The 9,906-nt window shown below is 39.8% G+C and overlaps 1 protein-coding gene across 5 annotated transcripts in view; it reads left to right on the top strand.

Annotated features, from left to right (window-relative positions):
• Positions 1–9,906, top strand: part of LOC109855270 (cAMP-specific 3',5'-cyclic phosphodiesterase) — a 71,268-nt gene that overhangs the window by 11,252 nt on the left and 50,110 nt on the right. The window contains exon 1 of one of the 5 annotated variants that reach the window (XM_020429333.1): positions 4,104–4,179. The exons of the other annotated variants lie outside the window; for them this stretch is intronic. The gene's annotated coding sequence lies outside the window, so the exon portion shown is untranslated. Of the gene's footprint in view, positions 1–4,103; positions 4,180–9,906 lie in introns of those variants that run through there. 5 annotated transcript variants of the gene reach the window in all.

The raw sequence follows: 9,906 nt of genomic DNA, 5'->3' as shown, positions 1-9,906 counted from the left end.
AATTAACACTAGATATACCAGCTATTTAAATATACCTATTAAAAAATACAAAAAATATATTTGTTACGAATATATATAAAGTAACATTAAGTTCATAAAATGTATTCTCTACTTATAGCTACAAAAGTCATAACATCATTTCGGAAAGCAAATGTTACATGCATTAGGAATTTTGAATTGAAATTGCACGACCAGTCAAAATGACTGGTCTGGTAAATCTAGTGTTAAAACCGAATCGCGCCTCACCCGGGCGATACGTACGTAAACCTACGATCGCAATCGATCGCAGGTGTGTTTCGGGGATAAACGTGACGATTATTAATCGCGAAAAACAATTAAACCAAAAAAAACAAAAAAAAATCATTCGTCAGATAATTACGATCGTATTAAGCGATAAGCTTGAATTTTGTTCTCGCGTCTTGTTAACGTGGAAGAGAGTCTTGAAGTCGTTGCGTTACAAAATCTGTAAAATGTGTTTACGAGTGTTCTATAAATACTTATCGAGAACTAGCGCGCATCATCCCTGTTCTCTGAGAATACGCCCACCTTCCGCGCGTCGCAGATAAGAGAATATAATCCTTCCACAGATTTAAGAAGCTTCGCACGCACACGCACACACACACACACATATCGGAAAAATTTCTTCGCTGCGAAATACATTCGTTTGATTGAAAAAAAAAAAAAAAAGAAGAAAGAAGAAACTTGTAATCGCGTGTGCCAAAGGTTGTGCGCGCGTTCCGTTTAGACCTCGGGCAATGCAATCACCGGCGTTTCGGAGAGATATGTCAAGTTTGTCAGTCGCTTTTTTTTTTGACGAAAGAAACCGCGCTTCCATTTACGAACGCGTTTGAAATTCACGTCAGGTTTTTTTTTTTTTTTAATGTCATCGGTGAGTTTTTAATAAGAGAACGACGTGGAGAACTTGTTTGCGATGGTAGTTTAAAAGCGCGCGTCGGGAATTGATTTTTTTTTTTTCATACTCCCCGATTATAAATTTGTTGCGCAAATCCGGAGAGCCAAATTGTCACTGATCGCAGAAACGCGGATGAGAAACCGTCGCGATTCCGTCAATCGCGATCGTAATCAAATTATCGCGATCCGGTCGAATTGTTATACTCACACAACGCGCGTGTTATCGGGAATTTGCCTCTGCGAAACTCTATCGGCTGTGTGTGTGTTTTAAATCGCCGCGAAGCTGTTTTTCCGCGTCGCGTTTTTCGCGACGTGTAACATTGACCTTACGTGTATCGACGTGAGAATCGACCTTGCGCGCTACTCGACGGACACACGTGAAAGGATTTATCAGAGATAAAGACGTTCTTTTTCGACCTTACCATCCCACCCCCCGTCGTATCGTTCCCCGGTTCTCAATCGAATCAAAGAATGTAAAGCAGCGCGCGCCGTGCGATAATAATTCGAAATATCAGGTGTAGCCGCGAGAACGCGCGCGAGACACGCGACGACACGTTCACGTACATAACGTGTTTAACATGTTCTTTTCTCGTAAGCGTCGGCGTTGTTTCCGCGTCTGATTCTCATTCAATTGAAATCGCAACGCGGACGGAAGATGAATAGCGCCGCGAGTGAAACCACCGCAAGCGGCTCGTTTAAACGGAAGCGTGTTTACGGTCACAAGTGGCACACATGTGGCACACGTCGCGTCAAGTGGTAGTACTCTCTCTCTCTTTCTCTCTCTCTCTCTTGCGCGCGCGCGCGCTGGTTTTCCTCAGGTCAAGTCTCTTAGCACACGAGACTGGTATGCTAATTCGATCGAGGCAAGAAGTTGTCGCCGGCGCGGCAACTGCAATTATTATCGCGCCAACGGCATTTCTTTTCCAATCGCCGATCAATTTTCGCAGCTCGTTCTTTCCGCTTATCAATTCAACTCCGCGAAAACGATCATCGAGTAAGCGTGTAATCACGAAGACGTCGAAAGATTAATTTTCTCGCGAAAAACAAGAAAAAAACTCCCCCGAGTTCTCATAAATATGGAAAACACAGAAATTATCTTTTTTAAAACTTCGCGTAAGAGAGAGAAATATATCCGGGGTCGAGGTTACTAATTTTTCAATCTTCGTTTAATTCAGCTTCATTTACGGAGAGAAAGAGAGACCGTATATATATATTTGGATCTTCGCGATTACCACACTCTCGATCGAGTACTCGATCTCGTCATGCGGAACTGCGGCCTGGCCAAGATATGTGCGCGCGCTGCCAACATTTAATTCTCGAGATAAAGGGACCACATCGAGCCACAACCGGCGCGCGAGAGAGGGTCCGGCCTAATTAGTTTCATTTGTATAAGTTGGTACTTGGCCTGGTTTATTGTCGCGCAGCCTGACTAGCGCGACTGATAAAATAGCTCGTCCATTGTTCCGAATAAACGATATATCGACTCGCGAAGCGGCCGAGCAATACAGCGCACGACGGCCCCTCTTATCGGTGCGATTTTATTACCCACAGCGAGGTGTAAATCGCAAAAGGGAATTTGTCGCGTCCCCCTCGATTGAGAAGCGCGCGTCGGGTAAATCCCAAGAGTTTTTTTTTTTTTTTTTTCGAAAGTATCATCAATTCTTCGCGTATCGTGTGATAATAATAATCTTATAACAATAACAACAACAATGTGTTATTTTTGAACATCTTAAAGAAATAATATTTATATAGATAAGAAATATATTAAAAGCGCGCGACAAAAATATCTCGACGCTCTTCTCGGACAATCGCGATTGTCGTCGTGTGTACATACATATTTATATATATATATATATCGAGCGCAACTTTAGCGCTCGTGCGTGCTTGACGATGTGCACACGTTGATTGCACTATCGCTATTACGAAAATCAGCGCGGTATTACTTAATACGACAACGGCCTTGAGCGTAATCTCGACCTGTAATCAGGAACTTTATTCGTATCGCCGTGTTATCGCGACACGCGTGTAAGAGAGAGAGAGAGAGAGAGAGAGAAACGCGAGGACGCGTACAATAAAATAACGCGTACATCATCGTATGCCACGTGCGGTGTTTCAGTCAAATTGCTCCGATATTGATAATTAGGAGTGTTCGACGTTGCAATTAAATTCAATTTCGCAACAGCGATGACATTTAAACGGGACGAGCGGGCGAGCGTTTATCAAATGCCGAGTGTGACGGATCGTGTGTTGTAAAAGATAAATTTTCGACGTTGTGCAAATGGTTTATACACACACACGTAAATCAATTTCATTAGCGCGAAATCTCGTACGGGTAAAATTGGGTTGGAGAGAGAGAGAGAGCGAAATTTTTGTCGCGCGTCGAACGAACGACGAACAAACGTTCGATTTTTTCAATCAAACGCCGATTGCGCGCCCGCATAAATTCAAGCATCCCGAGTTTCGAGTCTTGCACCCGTGTCGATCTCGCCGTGTGTCGCCGTGCAATCGCGACACACGATATATCAGATAATAGATAGATCGCGTTCTGTTCTTGATGTGTCACGATACAACAGCCCTTTTTTTTTCTCTCGATTCAGCGCACGATTACAATTCAGCCGACGATATTCGTGACCTTCTGGCGATTAAGCCGCGGCACACATCCTTCAACGCCTCCTCCTCGAACACAAATCCCTTTTCCTCCGATCGAGTGAAGCAGCGGCCCCGAAGGGGATATGTCGAACAAAGGAGAGAAGTAAACGCGGCCTTGCCCTTTCGTTGGCAACCCCCCATCGATCGCCGACGACGACGACGACGACGACGACGACAACGCGCCGCATCCGAACGTGTGGAATAATGCGTCCCTTCCGTCTCGGCCGGTTACCCGATGTGAGAGCGGGGTAAAATTTCCGAGATCGCGGAACGAAGCGATGAAGAGACGCAGATCTTGCGCACGAATCGCAGCGCAAACGCGAAGCGATTGAGGTGTGAATTGTTGGGCGCGCGGCGGTGCAACTTGGCGATGACGAACGCGTTGAACGTCTAACGAAACGCAATGTCCGACTCCAGCGGCGGCTTGATTGAGTTCATCGGGTCGACCGGCGGTGGCGGCCTGAAGAGATGCGGGGGCGGCATGAGCTCGCCCGCTCTGAGCGCCGGTGGCATCGGCGCGACCGGCGGACTGCCCAGGACGATGTCAACCTCCGCGCTGCGGGTTCGGCCGCCCAGACGGCCCCTCTTCTGGGAACAGTGCTATGACAAGAGAGATTTGTAAGTCTTCTTGATGCGATTTCAGCGTTAGAAAAAAAAAAAAAACGTTCGACGACATATTCGCGGCAGATATTCGATGTGACACGTTCGGAAAAACGAAAATTTTCAGATTTGTTTGTCTGGACGAACGAACACGCGCGAGAAATAGACGGAGTGTAAACTCGCGAAAAATAAATTAAGGTGCTATACGAGCTAACGTTGCTAAATGTTTTTTTTGAAAAACATTTTTCTTAAACTTTATTTAAAAAAAAATGGACGTTTCAATTCTTCACATAGGTTCTTCTTCAGTATTTTAGTAAAGAAGTGGAAAATCTCTAGAGATATATGCAAATCGCAACGTCGAATGATCATTGTCGTCATAATAAAATTTACAAACAATATATTTATAAAAAATTCACCACGTGAGAATCGTTACATATGTGTTTCGATGTCAAGATGGTTTTATACTTATAAGTTGAAGTTACCGCGTCTTCACGTACATGTGATATTGTATTTTTTAATAGAGATGCACACAGTAAGAAAAATCATGCGTTCGTATGTTAAAATTTTTTTGCGTTTTGATTATTATACTTCAATGAAAAATTCAACAGCACAACTGATGTGTGATTATTTTTTTTGTAACGTTTCTATTATTATGTGTTAGATTTATGTCAACTTATCGTATGATTTATGTCATAACTTAACATTTTGTATACGTCACTTAAAAATGAAAATATTATTTTGAACGCTTTTAACGCAGTTATTTTAATTAATTTACAAGTCTCGAAGTCAATTCAACATTCTAAGAAAAGTCAACGGAAATCGTAAAATAATCTGAATATGAACCTTGACACGCAAAAATAATCAAATTTATACTAAAATCAAAATTGAAATAATTAATTATCACGTGTTAATTTAACACGAAAAGTATGTTCTTTCTGAAATCACAATTCTTACGAGTTGTGTAACTCTTTCATGTAGTTTTTAATTATCTTACACGTTATTTTCACATCGCACTTAAAGTCAAAATAACAAGTGTAAACAACAACGTGAAATTTTCGGTCAATGAGAGCCATACGCTGGATGTTTGTCGCGTATTTTGTGTATATATATATATGTTCGTGTAAATTTTTACACGTGAGTTTCAAATAGAAATTTCAATTCTTAAATTCATATACGATGCCATATTTGCATCACAACAAGTGTAAATATAAGTATTGTGCGTCAATTAATTTAAAATTTGGAGTGGAACTTATGGAACGTATGGAAAAATGTTCCAGGAGGTTTACTTAAATTAAAATTACATTTTCTTTTTTTACCGCGTATGTTACATCACGTGTTTGATATTTAAACTGATATTTTATGCACGATCTAATATCAGAATAATTTCGCAACGTATATACGCACATGGAAAATAACGAAATGACATGTAACCAGATGGGATATCCGTTCCTCTAGTTGCAATAATGTTTTCGCGAGAAAAAAATGAATCGCAAAAGTATCAAGCCAATATATTGCAAAACGCAATCTCGAATTGCAACAGCGAGAGATTGTATTCGAAGCGAGATGACGTAAAGCTTGAGCATGCGAGATGGTCCATTGCATGATCCCTTCCTGCAGACTACGTATTATGTCAGAGTTTGATAGAGTTGAAATCCTATCCGGCGCACACACACACAACACGCGAAATAACATGTTCCACTCAAATAATTTGATCTGCAACAAATCGAGCGAGTCTGTCGAATTTCGCCGGCTGATAAATGCGAAATATTGAATACAAAACGGTATCGTAAAACAAATTGTCGTCTAACACGCGTCAAAGTAGCTTTCAATTTTTCTCAAAATAATAATCATTGTCATTGTAATTATTATTATATCAGCGCGTGTATAATTTGTGGGACGGAAATGTTTTTTTTTTTTTTTTTTTTTTTTTTTTTTTTTTTTTTTTTTTTTTTTTTATATTTTTGTATTTTTTATAGGTCGAGGTTTTTACGAGCCGCTAGAAAATAAAAATGTCGCGTATATAAAGTCGCGATTGTCTCGCCCTAAGTTATAATTTAAACCTTTCGATCAAATAGTTCGTCGTGAAATTTTTATTATTAGCACTTACTTTTTCGTGTCCTCAATTTGTTGTGCAATACGCGGAGCGCGCGTATAGTTTCGCGCGCTCTGGCAGAAATTCAAGGAAATATCTCGCTTAAACTTGCCCGGTTTTATTAGTTCGCGGTATATCAATTTAGTTTACCTGCGCGACGTGCCATTCGGCGAGTACAAGCTAAATCTGATTAGAGAGAAGTGAACGTCGCGCTAAGAGTAGACGTCCGTCGGTTTTGGGAAAACGGCCAGCTTGCGGCATTGTACGAACGGAATTTCGCGGTCGTATACGCCTGATCCTCGCGCACGTACATACACGTGAAACGCATTGCTTCGTTGGACGATTTCCCGGATTAATAATGTCGAATAATATATCGTCGCGTGTGCGCGCATTTTTGTTTCAACGTATAAACGTTGAATAATTATTTAGATAAGCGTACGCCGCATATATTCTATTTCGAGATTGCAAAAAGTGATTTCTTAACGGGAAGTCTTACGCCGGATTATACAAGACGATGATTATGTGAACGTGGTAATTATACTGAATCAATGCGTGAATTAATGAGAGCATGCATCGGAAGGAGGTCAAGGAAAAGATTTGCGTCATTTGTAGGGAAACGTAGGTATGTGTTCGACGATATATACGGACAGGATTATTTTAGGAATGATATTTTCTATGTATAACGAAAATAAAAAATTTTTCATATCTCTCGAAAAACATGAAGATTTATAAATACATATATATGTATAGAAATATTGTATCGCGCTGTCACTCGCATTCGGAGATGATCGCGCGAAACATTCATTTCCGTTTTAATGCGAAATCTAATTACCGATGGAACGCGGAAAAATCTCATTTTGCCAGAAAGATTAATTGATGTAATTGATATTAAATATACGGCTAGAGTTCAAATACGTGTATTTAAATTTGACTTGCAAATGCGCATAGACAGAGGATGCGATTTCGATTTAATATCTCGGACTCGGGCGAGATATATAACATCGGACGCTAATTTCACTAAACCGCGCGCGCTAGTCAAATGACGTTATTAATCTGTGTTATTTCGATTCGGATTTGTCAAAATTCGAACGAATGTTTTGTTCGACCTACTGACCCTTAACGCGTTTGAAATATAGCGGACAGTTCAAGATTGCTCAGCTGTCGCGGACAGTTGCGCGAGCTAGTTTCTCCGAAAATTTTCGACGAACTTTTCATCGTTACAAATGGACTGGAGATTTTATTAAGATCGTGCGCACTTTAACGCGCGACTTAATAGAAATGAATGAAACGAAGAGAAAGAAGAAGAGACGACTATTACTTCGGAAGTAAAATATGAAACTCTCATACCGCGCACACAATTGCCCGAGAAGTTCTCCATGTTGTGTTGTAATTGTTAGAATTTTATATACGCGGTGATATTTACTCGCGTTTTATTTGTACGTCGTAACGGGGAAACGACGGAAAATTTTTCACCGATTCTATTAATAACAAATTTGCTAAATAAATTGTTGCCCGATGTTTGCGTGACCTCTTTCGCATTTCCTTAGATTCGCGCATCGATTAACTTTTCGTCGAAAAAAACAAAAAAATAAAAAGAAAGTTTTGTCCGATTAAGAGACAACGTAAAGTAATTTTCTCGCAATTTTGTCGAAATAATAAATTTCGTGATTATTTCGCATTGACGCGGACGTTAAATCAAATAATTTGAATTGAAATTTCTGTGGTTCGCACATACCGCGCGTCCGGTAATTAGATGTATTCAGCGAATATTGCGCTTCATATTCTCCCGCTTGCTTGTCAGTTTGTCACAGCGAACATAACATTATCCGACCTCAAACAGAGAGAGAGAGAGCCCCGTGTCCGTGCGTATGTATATGTACGCTTCGTCCTTGTCTGCATTCCGAAATTCACTTTTATACCCGGGCTTATGTAATCATAATATTTGGGCTATCGGTTTCCCCCTATTACATTATCCCCGATCATTGATTTGTCATCAAGTTACATCGGAGTAACAATTGGATTCTCATAGATCGAACCGTCACATGTTTGAAATAATTTCGTTATTTCGACACGTATGTGTTTCTTCTCGTTCCGTTCGCATTGGCAATTAATTTATTAAACGACGTTATTAAATTAGCGCACGCGTAATAACAACGCTGTGTGACATTGTTACACTTCGCGCGAACAAATGTGTGCGAAAAATGTCAATCTCTTTCGCCACCGTCGGCGATTCCGTGTTTAAAAAATTGCGCAACGCATTTATATTATTTTTCTATTCCGTAAATACGTGCACCGTAAATATAAATTTTTGGTTTTTTTCATCTTTGTATCCCAAAAACAAGTGTGAATAAAATTTTTATACAAAAACGTTTCCTGCGATATTCACAATCGAAACGTGATAGACGCGGCGGCGCGGCATTGTGTTTTGTAAAAAAAAAAAAAAAAAAAACGAATGTATTTCGAATATGCATTTCTTTTTTTCCCATTCCTAGCACACAGTCATTCGTATCGATCGCGGAAAATAACCACCGCGGTAACTATTTGCCGCTCTGACGCATATGAAAGAAACCATTCAATGGTTCGTCGTTGGTTGCGTGAGGAAAAAACGATTCGCAAGGGTGAAAGGGAAAATGCTTTTCGTTGTGTGCGCGTTGACGCGTTCACGCTAATGTTAATCGAGCATTTGCTGTTAATCTCGACTGTAACGTAAAAAGTCGCGGCGAGATTAGAGAATTGAAAGGAAAAACAAAAAAAAAAAAATCGAACGAAAAGAGCGTCACAAACGAGAGCGTAACAACAAAAACACATTCGAGCAAAATTTATAAAAACGACAGCTAATTATTTTTTTATATCATTAATTTAATAATGTGTCGTTAACTAGACATTATGTGTTATCAATTAGCAAAAGTTGGTTATTAGACGGCCAATTAGTAATGCAATGTGTATCAAACATTGTCATGAATGTTAAGTGTGGTGTCATCGTTGCATAACATTAATAAAGTAACTGGAAGAATATTGGAAGAGAGTACACAATACGTAATTTTATCAAGAGCTCCCAACTAATTGCTTACTTACGTAATAAAGGACGCGTTCTTTATTTGTTACAAAGTAATTGTTTTTGAAGAAAAGATAAATTATTTAACAACAATAACGCGCAAAAATATGAAAAAAAAAAAAAAACTGGAAGACGTAAAATTCGTAAAGTTTGCGTCAAATAATTGCGCATGAACTTTTTATCAACTTGATTACATTTGAGAACACGTAAGTGTGGGTGTGATGCTTCTTTGCTTTGAGAAAAGACTCGAAGATGAAAGAGCTAATTTAGAAAACGAGATATTCACGTGTGCTCGATNNTTTNTTTTNTTTTTTTTTTTTTTTTTTTTTTTTTGAAAGTTCAGAAACACGGGGATCTCAATAAAGGGGAAAACAATCGGCAAAAAAGAGTCAGACGCGAATACAAGAGAGTCTTGTTGCTCGAAGAAAAGCTAATGGAGGAAAACAAATCTGTCACGTAAAATCCGTAGATGCTTCTCTTCGGAAGAAAAAAAAGAAGAGATGGAAGAGACCATCATCATTTATGCTTAGCAATCGAGTCGCAGAGGCGGCACTTTAATCAGGCTTTATTGCCCGATCGCGAATACCAATAGAACAGA

This window comes from Pseudomyrmex gracilis, unplaced genomic scaffold (assembly GCF_002006095.1).
Source record: "Pseudomyrmex gracilis isolate BER0280 unplaced genomic scaffold, ASM200609v1 scaffold_85, whole genome shotgun sequence".
Lineage (NCBI taxonomy): Eukaryota > Metazoa > Arthropoda > Insecta > Hymenoptera > Formicidae > Pseudomyrmex > Pseudomyrmex gracilis.
Note: the sequence above shows the minus strand (reverse complement) of the source record. Positions and strands in the feature narration are given on the sequence as shown.